This window comes from Gorilla gorilla, chromosome 3 (assembly GCF_029281585.2).
Source record: "Gorilla gorilla gorilla isolate KB3781 chromosome 3, NHGRI_mGorGor1-v2.1_pri, whole genome shotgun sequence".
In the NCBI taxonomy this organism is placed as follows: Eukaryota; Metazoa; Chordata; class Mammalia; order Primates; family Hominidae; genus Gorilla; species Gorilla gorilla.
The window spans coordinates 24,848,453-24,865,841 of NC_073227.2; the positions used below are offsets into that span (position 1 = coordinate 24,848,453).

At 38.9% G+C, this 17,389-nt stretch overlaps 1 protein-coding gene and 1 long non-coding RNA gene across 16 annotated transcripts in view; one reads left to right on the top strand and one right to left on the bottom strand.

Moving 5' to 3' along the window:
- Positions 1 to 17,389, bottom strand: part of LDB2 (LIM domain binding 2) — a 393,312-nt gene that overhangs the window by 129,249 nt on the left and 246,674 nt on the right. The window lies entirely within an intron of this gene.
- The window catches only part of LOC134758302 (uncharacterized), a 47,673-nt gene that overhangs the window by 5,831 nt on the left and 24,453 nt on the right, over positions 1 to 17,389 (top strand). For all 3 annotated transcript variants that reach the window (XR_010133339.1, XR_010133341.1, XR_010133340.1), the window contains exon 2: positions 4,534 to 4,638. This is a non-coding gene — a long non-coding RNA (uncharacterized lncRNA). The remainder of the gene's footprint in view (positions 1 to 4,533; positions 4,639 to 17,389) is intronic.

A 17,389-nucleotide genomic window follows, 5' to 3' on the forward strand; every position in this document is an offset into this window, starting at 1 on the left:
ATCAAAGACTTAAATGTAAGACCTAAGACCATGAAAATCCTACAAGAAAACCTGGGCAATACCATTCAGGACATAGGCATGGGCAAAGACTTCATGTCTAAAACACCAAAAGCAATGGCAACAAAAGCCAAAATTGACAAATGGGATCTAATTAAACTAAAGTCTTCTGCACGGCCAAAAAAAAAAAAAAAAAGCTATCATCAGAGTGAACAGGCAACCTACAGAATGGGAGAAACTTTTTGCATCGGAGAAAATTTTTGCAATCTATCCATCTGACAGAGGGCTAATATCCAGAATCTACAAAGAACTTAAATAAATTTACAAGAAAAAAGCAAACAACCCCATCAAAAAATAGGCAAAGGATATGAACAGACACTTCTCAAAAGAAGACATTTATGCAGCCAACAGACACATGAAAAAATGCTCATCATAACTGGTCATTAGAGAAATGCAAATCAAAACCACCATGAGATACCATCTCATGCCAGTTAGAATGGTGATCATTAAAAAGTCAGGTAACAACAGATGCTGGAGAGGTTGTGGAAAAATAACACTTTTACACTGTTGGTGGGAGTGTAAATTAGTTCAACCATCGTGGAAGACAGTGTGGCAATTCCTCAGGGATCTAGAACTAGAAATACCATTCGACCCAGCAGTCCCATTACGGGGCATATACCCAAAGGATTATAAATCATTCTATGATAAAGACACATGCACACGTATGTTTACTGCAGCATTATTCACAATAGCAAAGACTTGGAACCAACCCAGATGTCCATCAATGATAAACTGGATTAAGAAAATGTGGCATATGTACACCACGGAATACTATGCAGCCATAAAAAAGGATGAGTTCTTGTCCTTTGCAGGGACATGGATGAAGCTGGAAACCATCATTCTCAGCAAACTATCACAAGATCAGAAAACCAAACACCACATGTTCTCACTCATAAGTGGGACTTGAGCAATGAGAATACATGGACACAGGGAGGGGAACATCACACACCACGGCCTGTCAGGGGGTGGGGAACAAGGGGAGGGATAACATCAGGAGAAATACCTAATGTAGGTGATGAGTTGATGGGTGTAGCAAACCACCATGGCACATGTATACCTATGTAACAAAACTGCACATTCTGCACATGTAACCCAGAACTTAAAGTATAAAAAAAAAAAAAAAATTGAGTCACCCACATCCCTGTCCTTTCAATAGTTGTCACTTACACCAAGATAGTAAATGGATTCCAGCTCATGAATTAAATTCAAATGATTGGGAGTCAGAGCTTGAGTCCCGTGTTGAGAAGGATTCTGGAGCCAAGACAAGGATACCTTGTATTATCATCAGTTAAAAGAGTTTAAAGATTGACTTTGGGTGTTTGCTTTAGACACAGGTGAAGGGAGTTATCCATGCACACCCTATATTTGCTGTTCTTGGTTTGTGCTATAATGCAGTCATGCCCTTAAGGACTGTTGAAAGATGTGTGGGGATGTTTTGTCTATAGCAAACCATTACAGAGTTTATGCTTTTGAATTCTCATGCTGGGGGAAAAGGAAAAGAAAAAAAATAATAAAAATAGATCCCGTACCTCTCTTTTTGTTACGCCATCACCTGACTCTTTTTGTGCAGGTTTGCCCTTGGTAGCTACTCCACCCTCCTATATGTGCTGTTTCTAATCTTCTGTCAGTTAGCAAACCATGTAATCAAGCCCTTTGGAAAGAGTCAGTCAATATGATTCCAGGTCAGGGCTCATGGGCTATAGTATAGGTGAAATGTAAGAGCTTTGCCTCGCTGGATTTGTTGTTTCTATTTTGGAGGCTCGGGTCTTCATTTTTAATGTCCTAGTTTCTCAGGTGTCTTCTAGACGAGTGGAGGCTCTCACTGAGAAGTGGCCACTAGAGATTGATTATATAAGTGATGGGCCATGTAGAACATTTGCAGAGTTAAGGATTGTTTTATATGAAGGCATATGCCATATAAAACACCACCACATATTACTAAAGACCCAGTTGAGTTACACTGGGGCAAATCCTAAAAGTCATCGTCATGTTATCCCGATTTTACAGAAGAAACTGCTAAGGCTCAGGGAGCTGTGGTGGCCTGCTTAGGACCACACCACAACGTCAGTGACAGAGCTGAGCTTCCAGTCCACTTGGGTGCATAAGGAAAACCACACAAATGTGGGGGGAATAAAAAGCCTTTATCATTCTCTGCTGCTCCAGCCACAGCCAGGATGTACTTTCTCCTCTTCTTCCAAATTACTAGACCAAAGAAACCAGAAATGGAGAGCTGCAAAGATGACACCTAACAGGCAGTAGGCCCACGGTATCATACCTCAATGCCAGTCTGTCGAGTAGATTAAATGCCTTATGGTTCTGATGGCACTCTAGTTACTTAGGAGATAAGTTGATCCCTAGACAATAAGATTGTCATTTACCTGAAGAGCCTTCAGGCTGTATGACAACTTATATTTATGTATTTTGTTTTCAACTCTGCATCTTTATTCTCTGAGGTTCATAATAGGAATAATTTTATTACAGCAAATCCTCTTACATTTCGACTAAGGGAATGTGGGGGTGGGGGACAAGAGGGGCAGTTTGAATTGGTGAGAAACCTAAACCAATTCAAGAGATGACATGTTTTTTAAATTTATAATTTATCTGCCAGCAAAAACAAAAAGAACAAAAAGCTCCGAAGCACCTGGACGTCAAGGCAGTTCAAATAGGATTTGCAAAAAGAAGCACTGAGAAGCCATTGAGAAGGAAAAGCAATATAATTGCCCAAGATTTTAAGAAGCACTATCTGTGTTGTATTAAAGTTTACTCTGCAATTTGTACTCCCTGATAACAAAAATTTTCCAGATAGGACTCCAGTTGGATCTGCCTTCATTGAAATCAGAAATCCCCATCTGATCACAAACAATTTAGGTGCGGAAATTCCTCAAAGCCATTTTGCTCTAGGAAAAACAAAGGCTCCTACTGTCTTATTGCTGTAAATCACTGGCTTTGGAAACACTTTCTTTAGTCTGGCCCAGCCCAGGGAAAATATTCACAAATTCTACTTTTATGGAGTCTAAAGGAAGGAGGTTTAAGTTACAAAACTGGGTTGTTTTTCTCCACTTAACATAAGGAATCCCAATTCTTTGTGAGAAAGGCTTGAATGCTCTATGGAAGTTCTTGCCTAGGCTGATTTTTTTTTTTTTTTTTTTTTTTGCATTTCCTCTCCTCATAGAACAGGTGTCTTTTTCTCTAAGTGGTTGAAAGAGAGCTGTTATTCATAAGCAATTATGTGGGAGCTTAAATGATATGATGTGGCCACATAGTAAAGTCAATGATGACTCATTCATTAATTCCACAAGTCTTTACGGAGTACCCACTCTGAGCCAAGTGCAGGGCTGGCTACGTGGTCAACCAGGGCTCCCCATCTGTCCTCTTGGGGTTTAAAACTGACTCAACAACAAGCAGATGTTGCACAAATTAATATATAGTAATTAATTATAACAAAAGCTACCAAGAGAAGCCCTGGATGCTCAGAGAACATAATGGGGAGACTTAATTAAGATAGGGGTGTCAGGACAGACTACAGAAAGAAGAATGGAAATAATGTGGCAGGGACAACAGCAGGAGAATAAACCATTCTTTAATATCTTAATTATGAAGATTTCTTCTTCCATTCTTCTATTAGAGTCCACCAAGAGAGGGTCATAGCAGATGCATGCATGGCAGATGCTTGAGATTAGAAGTTGAACAAAGCACATCCTCTGTCAAAAGAGAGGGGGCACAGGGTACTGCATTCTGGAGCCAGGTGCCAGGCTCCACATCCTGGCTCTGCCACTTGCCAGCAGGACAGCTTGAGAAAGTGGCTTCACCTCTCTGTGCTTCATTTATTTATTTTTAAAGCACGATATTAACTGCACTCACCTTGTAGAATTAAAGGGCCTTAAGGATTAAATGAATGAAAAACATAAAATGCTTACTAGAGTAGTCCCTGGCACATGAGAAGGCTCCATGATTGCAAATGACTGAAGAGTCATGAGAATGCAAAGAAGGGAACTATGGATTTTGCTAGAAAATGTATTAGAAAGGGGTTCAGCATTGCAGGAAATAAAAAGCAGGATACTATGCAAAGACAGCCCCACACTTTCACTTGGTACTTCCTGGCTTCCTACTCTTTGTGGTGTTGAATGGGCACAGTGACCTCCTCAAGTGCTGTAACTGATGCATGCTTCTTACAAATGAGCGTTCACTGTTCAGTAGCACAAGGGGGTCTGGAGAAAATGCTCTGGAAGTATTTGCTGAATGAACGTACGAATAGAGCTTAGAGGTCACCTTGTCCAACGCAGCCCGATCCAGCTCAGATTGCTTGGAGAGCAGGGAATCTCTGGGAAAGGAGGAATGAATATCTTAAGCAAAACCCAAAGAACTTCAAAAATGAAATGGAGATAGGCACACTTAAATGGGATCCAGTGTGTCAACACTTTATTTTCTAATTAATTTGTATTGCTTCTGTATTTTGCAACCCTTTTTATACCGTAGATTTAAAGTCTGCATCTCCTTTCACTGATGTATTCATTCAGCAAAAACGTGTCCAGTGAATAACTTCTACCTGCCAAGCACTGTGCTGGGTACTAGGACATAAAGGTAGGCACCTCACTCTTCCTGCTTTCGAGGAGTTTATCATCTGGTACTTGGCACAAACAAGGGCACAGATTGATACACTAAGACAAGAGCAATGTGTCCTGTGACAGAAACAAACACAGGGGTTTTGTGGGAGCACAGAGATGCAATCTCCAATTTGGAATCGGTAAGATCCTTTTTTAATGCTCTGTTAAAATTAATTAAATATTGAGAGGGAAATTTAACATTTCCCTATTAAAAACAGAGAAATATTCCCTGATGTTGCAAAAAGAGTAGTTGCAAAAAGAACTCAGGCTTGGATCTTTCAACTTTTGAATCAAGTTTCAGAGCAAAGTTTGAGAGCTTTTATAAAGTTTACCAAAGGAGAAGAATAAACTAAGTATTATAATCCTTACTTGGTTTCACATTTTTCCCCCTGAATGATTATATGTAGAATTCACTCTAGGTAAAATGTTTCTGATGTTGTCTGGGAGAAAACAATGGTTGCCCAATTTTTGTTGCCATGTAAAATAATTTAAAGGTTAAAAAGCTAATTGTGCTAACAATTGGGTCTATAGAAATTTAGCATGGGCATGACTTAGCTTCAGAGAGCACTATGAAACAAAACCCAAAGACAGGTGTAACATCTAAATACAAAACTGGCAAAAACAGATCTTTTAGTAAGAAAAGAATAGTAAGTTTGATGAAAGAAAACAGGGGAATCTGAAACCAAAAGAATTATTATTATTATTATTATTATTATTATTATTATTATTATTGAGACGGAGTTTTGATCTTGTTGCCCAGGCTGAAGTGCAATGGCACGATCTCGGCTCACTGCAACTTCCACCTACCAGGTTCAAGCAATTCTATTGCCTCAGCCTGCCAAGTAGCTGGGATTAAAGGCATGCGCCACCACACTTGGCTAATTTTGTATTTTTAGTAGAGACAGGATTTCATTGTTTGGTCAGGCTGGTCTCAAACTCCTGACCTCAGGTGATCCACCCACCTCAGCCTCCCAAAGTGCTGGGATTACAGGCGTGAGCCACCGTACCCAGACTTATTTTGTAATTATTGAAATGTAGCCCCTGTTTTGCATTAAATTCATTCCTTCAATAAATACATAACCAGGGACCTAGCACTGCCCTAAGGGCAGGAGACCCAGAGGCAATGGGCAGATGTGCTCTGCCTTCACAGCGCTCACACTTGTGCAAAACACCTGCAGAAGATAAAGATGACAAATAGCATATGTTGTCCATCTGTTTCCAAACAACTTTACAATATTCTCACACCAGTGAAGTTAGCTAATTCCCAAATTTTCATCTATCCATCTGTCCATCCTTTTGTTAATTATTTGCTAAACGTCTACTCTGTGCCACTTTACTTTCTACATGTTTGAAGCACCCTAGTTTTCTCCTTTGTAGTAGTTATGTCAGTTGGAATGCATTACCCAATCATCTGTTTAGTGTCTTATAACCCTTCTATTCTACAAGGGATAAGAGGACAAGTATTCTACCTTGTGAGTGTACAAAAAAGATATATTTAATATTTGAAGATTGAACAAACAGATGAACTAATAGTTTTTTGGTGAAGGAGGTGGGTAATAGAGAACTGTAATATAAGCTAGTCAGTGCAATAATGGAAATTCCTTAGATAGTTAGTGGATTATAGATCGTTAACTGAAATATGAAGGACCTTCTAAGTTGCTGGGCTATTAGAGAGGCTTCAGGAACAATCCTGACTTTTTAGGAGGAGGAATATGCCACAAGGACAATATTAGGGATGAATGCTCAGTCTTCCTTCTTCATCATTATTTCTCAGATCCATGGGGTGAAGGGAAAGAATAGTAACAGCTAGCATTTTGTGACCATTTACTACCAGCCAGACACTATTAAAACTACTTGTTATATGTTAAGTAATATAATCCTCACAGCAAAATCTATGAAGTGGGCATTATTTTTATCTTCCATCTCTGTATAAGGAAACTTACTTACAAAGAGGTGAAGTGACTTGGCCCAGGTTTCACAGCTGGTAATTGACAGATACAGGATCAAACTCAGATAGTCTTGCTCTACCTTTTCCTCTGAAAAGAGTAGATTCTATGCCAGAAGGCTGTCAATGAACTGTGTATTTGATATCTTAGATCTAAGGTTTCTATTTGAAATAGGTCCTTATCAGGAAATATTGTCATTTTTAGTTCAAATTCAACAATTTCAAGACAATTTTGTTTTCATTAAATTGAGTCAAATTTCACTCTAGGCTTGGAGTCCTTGTCCTCATGATGATTACCCATTTAAGACAAACAGGACACCAGTTCCAAATGATGGTGGGAAGTTGAAAACTATAACGAAAAAAAGAACAAAGCCAAGGAGATGGACATAGATGGAAACTGGAAGCATTTTGGATTTGACTAGGGAGTTAGGCAGTAGAGGAGAAGGAGAGGATATCTCTGTGATGTATGGACAATATTTTAAGAGAAAGAAATGAAAAGGCCATTTTAGGAGAAGCTGACTTTATTTCAGGAGACGGCAGGTAGGAAACTGGTATTTCACATAAAGGAGCTTACCTTTTAGTATCTACAAGAGGAACAGGAAATGAGCCTATGTGGAAAACAAGGCATGTTCAATGAGAAAGAAAGCAAAGGGGAAGTTTCTAGAGTGAGAGCTCAGGGGCACGGTAACTGTGTTAGTCTGTTTTGCTTTGCTATAAAGGGAGACTTGAGAGGTTTAATTGGCTCATGGCTCTGCAGGCTGTACAGGAAGCATGGCATGGATATCTTCTCAGCTTCCAGTAAGGGCCTCGGGGGGCTTTTACTCATGGCAGAAGGTGAAGCAGAAACAGGTGCATCACATGGCAAGAGAAGGGGTGCACAAGAGAGAAGTGAGAGGTCCCAGACTCTTTTTAACAACCAGATCTCCTGTGAACTCAGAGTAAGAAGTCTCTCATTACCACAAGGATGGCACTAAGCCATTCATGAGGGACCCGCCCCCGAGACCCAATCACCTCCCACAAAGCCCCACCTCCAACACTGGAGGTCACATTTCAACTTGAGATTTGGGGGGGACACATATACAAACTATGTCAGTAACTGTGTTGGGAAAGCAAGTACTTGAGAAGCAAAAAGGACACACAGAGTCACATTGAAAACAAGGCAGAGAGCTGGGACCAGGGGCCAGGGCGCCTGCCTTAATATGAAAGAACATTAACAAAGGAAAGAAAATAGTAGCAAGAAACAATTACTAAAAGTAACTAAAATGGGGGAGGGGGCATGACTTAGTATAAAGAAAATTAAGTATCCATAAGTATGTAGAATTATTGCCTGTCAACTAAAAATAAAACAGAAAAAAATTAAGAACTGGTAGCCAAAAATAGAAATAAGACAATTCTGAAGTGGAAAGGAGAGTTGCAACACAGCACAACTTCATTTTTTTTTTTTTTTTGGACAAGCTTGATCTATAATATTGACGAATAAATGCACCTAGTACATTATCATATTGGTACATTTTGAGTGTACAGATTTCTTTTCTTTTTTTTTTTATTATACTTTAAGTTTTAGGGTACATGTGCACATTGTGCAGGTTAGTTACATATGTATACATGTGCCATTCTGGTGCGCAGCACCCACTAACTCGTCATCTAGCATTAGGTATATCTCCCAATGCTATCCCTCCCCCCTCCCCCCACCCCACAACAGTCCCCAGAGTGTAATATTCCCCTTCCTGTGTCCATGTGATCTCATTGTTCAGTTCCCACCTATGAGTGAGAATATGCGGTGTTTGGTTTTTTGTTCTTGCGATAGTTTACTGAGAATGATGGTTTCCAATTTCATCCATGTCCCTACAAAACTTGGTCTCATCTCCCAGAAACCAAATTGCCTCAGAAAGCCAAGTGCTTGGAGGGAAATTCATAGCAGTCCTAGATAATATGGGAGAGAGGAATGAGATCATACCTACATTACTGAGCCAACTAGTAAGTCTGAACCTTCTAGCATGATTAATATGACAAAGAACTGTATAGTAACTATGAGAATATACTACAGGAAAAGGAAATGTTAAGAAAAGGAGAGAACATAGCAGGTAAACGCACAAAAACCCACTCCTAATGGAAAAAAATGTGAAAAAACAGGAAATACCCTTAAAAACTTCATGATACAGAACTTGATAGAAACATGAATTTAGTAAACTTAGAGCTGAGAGACAAGATGATCAAATACCAGAAGGAGATAAATTGAAAATAAAAAGAAAGAAAATCTCACAAAAAAGCATGAAGGAACAAGATAACATTATCGCTGAACTAATAATAATTCACTGGGCTTCCTTTCCATGGACCCAGCTTCAGGACCCTGTTCCTCCTCAATGACAGTGGCTCTCCTCCGGGTGACCATGATCAATCATTTGGAGGTGGCTGTTGAAAGGAAGCCCATGGACCTTTCCCTTAAGGATATGTTTAATTATTGCCCCTCTTAGATTATGAGCTCCTGGAAAGCAGACATTATCTCTGCCTGCTTGATAGATGACCACGGGTAACTGCCACCCTCAGCAGTGAATAGACATTGGACAAATAAATCATTCACATCAAGATCAACATAGCGTTTCATTCAGGCTTAAGTTTGAATAAAAAAGAAAATTGTAGAGGGGTGGCAAGAAGATAGTCTTTTTAATTTTTTTCTTTTTAGGGAATGAGTATGTTCTTCCACCTGAATAACAGGATTGGTTAAACACCTTAACCTCCATGTATGATGCCTGGCAGAGCCACCTCTAAAGAACACCTTTCATATCATAGACTTGTATTTATATTTATTACAACAATTTCCCGGTAGATGGCAGTAAGCTGTCTTCGTCTACCACACAATCGGTTTATTACAACAATTCTCTAACAGATAGGGATAAAAGTACCTTTGTGGGGTGGGGTGGGGTGGGGTGGGGGGACACTTTTTCCTAATTCCAATGGAGGCTCCATATGTGCTAACTGCACCACCCAGAGCATGACATACCTATGTTCAAATCCTAATGCCACACTCCGTTACTAGCTGTATGTTCTTCAAAAAGCAATATAACTGCTCTGAGCTTCCTATTTTCAGATTCGTTATCCATATCAAAGGATTGATAATAGTTCTTTTCTCATAGAGAGGTATCAAGAAGTCATTAAGACAATGCAAGTAACACATTTAGCATGGCTAATTGGCACAAAATAAGTCCTAAATGTTCTTTGCTATCATCATTGTCATTATTATTTATTATTGTTAAATGGCACTAAAACTCTGATCCCTTTGCATTTTGCAAACCAAGAAGGCAAATTATTCTCAAAATAAATAGAGTATGCAGATCATGCCTAAAAATATAGTAATTATTTCAAGCTAATAAAATACATTTTGTATCTAAGCACTTCAAAATATTTTGTCTATTCCAAGTATTATTTGCCATAGAAACATCTTAAAACAACCTCTTCATTTTGGTCTTTGGTACAGCATAATTAACGGTGTTTAATTAAAAAAAAACCCTGCCCAGTAATTAAATGCATCTCACAAATAAAGTGTCATGAATAAACTTAGCGTATTATAATACATCATTTTATTTGCTGGCTTTTTTCTTACAGAGTCTTGAGATGCATTCTGAGAAATAATTTTTGTGTGTGTGCAATGGCAAATATAGCACCTAACCATGCTTTTTCATTGTTTCTTTGGTCTCTCCTAAACAACAAACAGCCCTTCCAAGTGCTGCTTCTTGAGTAATTGTTTTTTGTCAATGTTTTGTCAACTTGTCAATTGCTCACACACAGTTTATGAACACTCTCACAGCACAGCTGTCTACGGTCTGACAGAGAAACCCATCCATTTGGAATGCCATTAAGTATGGTACTCCCGTTTGAAGAAGCTCTGTTTACACCTTGGAAGAGTGGGAGAGTGTGTGTGAGATTTATTGCTGCCACTTTGGTAAATTCTGGTTTTGACAGAATATTGTTGAATACAGAATGCCAACCAGTGTAGAGACACAAATGATGGGACTTGCACTTCAATATTTCATCCCAAGCTCCAGGTGTTTTCTTATAAAAGGGCTGATCTAATGCCATTAGGCTCTAAATCCGGTAACATGTCCATTTCGTTTTTCATGACCAACTTAATCATTAGGTATTTCACATGAACCAATTTTTTTTCTTTTTTCTTTTTTTTTTGAGATGGAGTCTCACTCTATGGCCTAGGCTGGAGTGCAGTGGCATGATCTTGGCTCACTGCAACCTCTGCCTCCTGGGTTCAAGGGATTTTCCTGCCTCAGCCTCTCGAGTAGCTGGCATTACAGGCATGCGCCACCATGCCCAGCTAATTTTTTTGTGTTTTTAGTAGAGACGGGGTTTCACCATGTTGGCCAGGCTAGTCTTGAGCTTCTGACCTCAAGTCATCCACCTGCCTCAGCCTCCCAAAGTGCTGGGATTATAGGCAAGAGTCACTGCACTTGGCCATGAGCCAATTTTTTGTCTTACACTTTCTGATAAGGTTTCTCTTTCATAATTTCACATTTTAGCTTCCATTATCCTCTTCTATTAAACTAGTTCTTTTCTGATCATCTTCCATATCAGATATTCAGGTCAAGTAGCTTTCAGGCACCCTTATATTTTCCCTCTTCCACTCTCATCCTCATCCTGTTACTATTCTAGGTATCTTTAGGTAACCTCATTTGCTCTTAGTGGCCCAACTGATATATAGACATAAGCATAAACACTTAAGTTGGAAACAGAAAAACTCTTACTATTGTTGAAACAAAATAAAATCACCCCCCGCCCAACTCTCTACATTACCTGTGTTTAATTTAGGCTTTGGCAAAAAGGAGCACAGACAAATAAGTGCATAGATAGTTATGACACCTTTTAGGCAAAAGATCAAGTCCCAAAGATTCTGACTCCACTAATTCAGAGTCTAAGCTAATTCACACAGTGGCTGAGGTTTCCTTTTACAATAGCTGTAGTAATTTTAAAAAAGGATTGGTTAGGTAGATTCAAATGTAAGCAAGACTGACAGAGTAATGTTTTACCTACTTACACTCAAAGAAAACCCGAGAGAAATAAGCAACAGGAGGTAAATTCAGGTTAAGATATGTATATTCAGAATCAACAGAAGCAGGGATTTTTTTCTATTTGACACATCCAGGATTGTAGCTGATCACACGAGCTTTGGGTCAGAGTTTAAATTTCAGACCTGTTGTTTGGTAGCTGTGACTTTACCTTCATCTTTCTAAGTCTCAGTGTTTTTGGTTGTATAATGGAATGATAACAGCATCTACTTCAAGAGCTGTCTTGAAAATCAGCAGAATGTAAGTAATTAGTCTGAGAGCCATTCCGGGTGGCTGGCAGACATCCGAGTGGCCTCAGAAAGTGGAGAGCACCCACTCTGGGGCTAGAATCTCTTTTAGCACTTTGCATTGATTCTTTAGATAGAAAGAGACATCCTTTGATGCTCTTTATACCCCCAAATTTTGTTATTCTACGAAGTAACCAAGCATTTGAGGACTCTTTAAGCATTGAAATGAAATGTGTAAAATCAATAGACTATCTACAAATTCCTTCACCCTTTCATTAAAGCACATCTCCAAAGATTGGCTTCTAAGTTTCCATGACTTTTTCACAGTTCAATTTTTTAAAATATGCTGTAATGTAGAAATCTCTCTTTCCGCTTTCTTTTTTTGTCTATTTCTCTGCTTATTATCTTGATCTAGAACAAGTCAGTTTCGGAGTACTGTAAATTCTATATTAACCGTGGAATATTAGATCCTTCTTCCCAACTCTTTACTCCACTCTTTTAATAGGCTTATATAAAAACACTTTGCCATGTGACATTGCAAACATTTTCAGAAAAACAGGTAGAGCAAACTTTCCCATGCGTTCAACTTTGAGCTTAGCTGTGTGACTTGCTTTGGCCAAAGGAATGTTACTGGTTCAACATGGCCTCTTGCACATCTGCCATAAGAAGAATATGGCCTGGGGAGCCACTGGCCCCTGAATGAATCTGATCTGCAGCTTGGAGTCAAGCCCTACCAATCCTAGCAGGGACTGGCGGAGTTACAGCTGACTTACAGATTTAAGAGGAAGAAATCAATATTTGTCCTTGTAGGTACTGAGATTTGGTGCTTTTTATGCAGCATTATCACAACAAATGCTAACCCCTGTCCGGGACCATCAAACAGCAAAAAGGAGCTGTAACTCCTTCCTCTGGTTCTCTTCCACAAAGTTCACATAGTTACAAACAATGGTCAATATATCAGATATTAATAGAAAAGGGGAAAAGCATGCAGCCACTTTGGAAAACAGTCTGATGGTCCCTCAAAATGTTGAACACACATTTACCATATGATTCAGCAATACCACTACTAGCAATACCATTACATAAGAGAAATGCAAACATATATCCATGTAAAAACTTGTACATGAGTGGTCATAGCAGCATTATTCATATAGCCAAAAAATGGAAACAACCCATATATTCATCAATTGAGGAACAGTTAAATGAAATTTGTCACATCCATATAAAGGACTATTTGGTCAGAAAAAGGAATGAAGTACTGATATATAGTACAACCTGGAGGAAACCTGAAGAGATTAAGTTCAGTGAAAGAAGCCAGTCACAAAATACCCCATGCAGGATGATTCTGTTTATATGAAATGTTCAGAATAGGCAAATCTATAAAGCTTGGGGAAGAAAGTAAGGAAGGTGACTGCTAACGAGTATGGAGTTCCTTCTTAGAGTGATGAAAATGTTCTAAAATTGATTATGATGATGGTTGTACAGCTCAATGAATATAGCAAAAATTATTGAGTTGTATACTTTAAATAGGTGAATTGTATAGCACATGAATTATGTCTCAATAAAGCTGACATATAAGAATAAAAATGAAAAATTATTTCTGAATAGTGTGCATAAGAATATATCATCATAATATGCAGCCCCTAGTGAATGATCACTTTTGCAAGGCAGTGGGTCCCAAGTTCCATGCTGTGATGACTCTGGTAATTGCATTCGATCTGACCCTACTTTTCCCCTCCTGAAGTTCTCAGGATGAAATCCAAGCTCCCGAGAAAGGTGATCATGTTTCCCCTCAATCTTGCCCTGTGCTTCAGCTCAGCAACACCAGTCATTTTATTCCCACTGACTCCATGTCTTTGCCATGTCACTCCCTCTTTCCGACACCATGTAGGTGAATTCCTATTCAAATACCAATACTTGTGTTATGAGGTTCTCTCTGTGGGACCTTACCTGACTCTCAGGTCCTCCTTGAAAGAGAAAGAATGCATTTCCCCAATTTTTAGAGTATTTATAACCAAAGTTAGTACACCTTACAGGCTTATTCAGCTTTCTCCTATGCTAACCTACACTCTGAACATAATGCATCTCTTTCCCACAATGCATCTCTAATCATTGCTCACTAGTCTGTCTTCCCCTAGTGGAAGAATTCCTTGAGAAAAGTAACTTTTCTTGTATCCCGAACACATCACATAGCATCATAGCACATAGTAGGTATTCAATACAGGTCTGTAAATAAAGCAGCTGATCTCAATTGCTCTCCACAGCTCTCTTAAATGGCAGATGTTCTCTTCCCATTTTATACACAAGGAAGTTGAGTCTTGGAGAGGGTTAGGTAGCTTGCTGGGCTCCCCTAGGTAGTAGTTGTTACAACTACAACTTTAGCCCAGAGCTCCAAACTTAAATTCCAGCTCCTTTGCACTCCGTCATCATAAAGGAAGATGGTGTCAACCAGATCTGATAAGAAACACCATTGTAGATGAAAGTGTTTTCTAGCCACTTCTGCCACAGACTTTCTGGGGAAAGAACATAGTCTAAGGTGTGTGCCCTTGGTCAAGCAGGCATTGTGTATACATTTTCATCCCTACCTGTCTCATTTTCTCAGCTCTCTAGCTTGACGAACCTTCTTGCCAACTGGCACCAGGCAGTAACTATATAACACATCATGTGGTCATTCCTCACATTGATTAATTTCTGCAGGTCAAGTGAGAAAGATACTCTGGAGTTTGGTAAACTCTATTCTTTTCACCTTGACATAGAGCTTATAAGCTGATTTGCAGAGTCTTAGAAACTAAGTAGATATACAACACAAGCCCAACATTTTAATGCAAAAAGACTCTATTTAATTGCTTCTCTCAACTTAACTTTTTTTTGCTTCCTTAAAATTTCTCTATTTTTTTTTAACTGAAAACTCCAAGTCACTCTAGTTTTTTTGAACCCAGCCATGGCTAGAGCAATTTCATTTATATTTATAGCTAAATTCCAACTGCACATACTCCACACATGATTAATTCACAGATGAAGGGCTCTGAAATGTGAATGTTCTAAGTAAGTACAAAGCAGGGCAGAGTTTAAAAATGGAAGCTGAAGCCAATAATTTGATTTTTTTTAAAACTCAGAAATTATAGACAGTCACTGGTTTAAAAATTTATGATCCCTTAGAAAACTACTTTCTTATGTAGTAAAGAAAAATATTAATTCTATTTTAACTAGACAGTGGCAAGAAGCCATGTCTCAGCTTAAAACTTCACTTCTTTATATCTGCTCTTGGTAGAACCCTAGTGGGAATGTTACCCTGAATTGTTTTCTGTCAAGAGGTAACTACAATATTTGGCTTTCAGGGTAAGCTGAAGTAAGAACTGCAGGTCTTGCTAGGTTTATACTGGGAACGAAATGCTTCCATTTCTCATGATGATGTGCATATGTTTGCCCCAAGTGTTGCCTGTAAAATGTATGACCAAAGTCTAATTGCTCTACTATATTGTAAACATTTCACTTCCCTTAGGTTTCTGAACACATAGGCATATTGGCATATGAGAGAGAGAGAGAGAATTAAAGTGCTTAACAGATTTTTCTTACACAAAGCAGCATAGCCATTACATACCTTCTACATTTGAGTAGATTAAGTTAGTACACAGAGGGCATTATTTTACTCTTTCTCCATTACATATGCATTAAGACATACCAGAAATCTTGGGAGCTACCGCAGATCCAGACTGCTTAGATTCCAGCTCTACCACTCACTAGCCCTTAACTTCTGTACCTCAGTTCCCTCATTTGTAAAATGGGGATGCCAATGACTGTGCCTACTATATACATCTGTATAAAGGGCTTAGAATGGCTTGGCAAATAGAAAACACTGAATCCATTTGAACTCTTCTTATGATCCTTATTGACAGAACTTAGAGACTAGCACAAAACACTGAAAAGTAAACTGATGATGCCATGCTATTAAAGTTCCTCTGAAGTCAGAGCTACTCGAAACAGGGTTTTAAGGAATTCATAGAGCTGGTGGCTGAAACTGGCTGAGAAAATATCCGCAAGTAATATTCATATTTTCCTCCTACCTGTCAATAACTGGTGAGTGGAGAGTGCCTCCCTTTGCTCCCAATTCTGCTCCCAAGGGTGGCTCCTGGATCTTTCTGACATTGTTCTTTAACAGAGGAGAAAACATTCTCCTTTTGAGATAAAACTTTTCTGCTGTTTAATCAAGCAAGGAGTGTTAGAAGAAGAATCTCTGGAATCAACATGCCTAATTTCCAATCCTGGCACTACCACTTCTAAGCTGTGTGACCTTGAGCAAATTTTCTAACCTCTCTGTGTTGGGTTTTCCCAACTGTAAAATGGAGATAATGATAAAACTTGTCTGATGGGACTGTGTGAAGGCTCCATGAGTTAATACATGCCAAATACTTAGCATTGGGTCAGTAGCACAGTAATTGCCAATAGCACGTTTTTGATTATTATTATTATCTACCTTCTTGAGGTCTTGTTGGTTTGCTTGGTGTAATTTTTTCATTCACCCAGTAAACATTTTTGAGAGTTGGCTATGTTTTGGGTTCCATGTTGTGTGCTGGGGTTACAAAGAATCTGAATTCAGGACAATTTTTATAAGATATATAGTCATTTATATAAGATTCCAGTCCTTTTCTGTAGTCATTTATACAACTTAAAAACAACTGTGTTCTGGAACTCTACTTATAACATTTAATAACTGTAAACACATTTGTGTTTATGTTTTCAAATACCAAATCTGCAGTGTATAGCAATAGTTGGTATCTTCCTTGTAGCACTGGACTACGACATGGCTCTGCAAGTGAACACATTGAGAGACACCCCCAAGACTACCAGAGCCATCTCAAATGAGGCTCCTGCTGCCATTTCAGTTCATATGTCCACTGCCACAAAGTAGCCCCATCCCCTTAAAAAGTGGAAATCACTGAAGACTGTCATATCAACGGTCACTCTCCTTTCTCCTAAGACAGATATCACTTCTCTCTCAAGTCAAGGGTCTACTTCCCAAACCCAAATGTGAAAACCCTTCTAGAATCTTGATTTCTCTATCCCTAGTATCCATGGGTTATCATGTGTGGGGGAAATTCAGTATCAGCAACTTTCCTCCTTCTTTCACCCTATATTTCCCAAAATGTCACATATTCCTTTTGTCAGTGAAATTAAAACAAAATGAAATTTTGCCTAGGGACTTTGGGAGGATTTTTCTATCTGTATTGTTAGGCAATTTTGAGAATGACTATGTAGTCTAGGTTTGAGGAGAACAGACACTTTCTTTTTAACTTCTCACCTGGGATCACTCATCCATTCACTCCATAGAGTCCATTATGTCCAAGACACCTGTCTTTCAGTGGTTGCAGGGGGTAAAAGGAGGCTAGTGTTAGAAGCAGCAGCAACAGAGATCAGGTTCAGCAGGGCTTTGTTGCAACTCCAAAGTCCAGGCTAATCAGATGCATATTTTAAGCATTATTATTT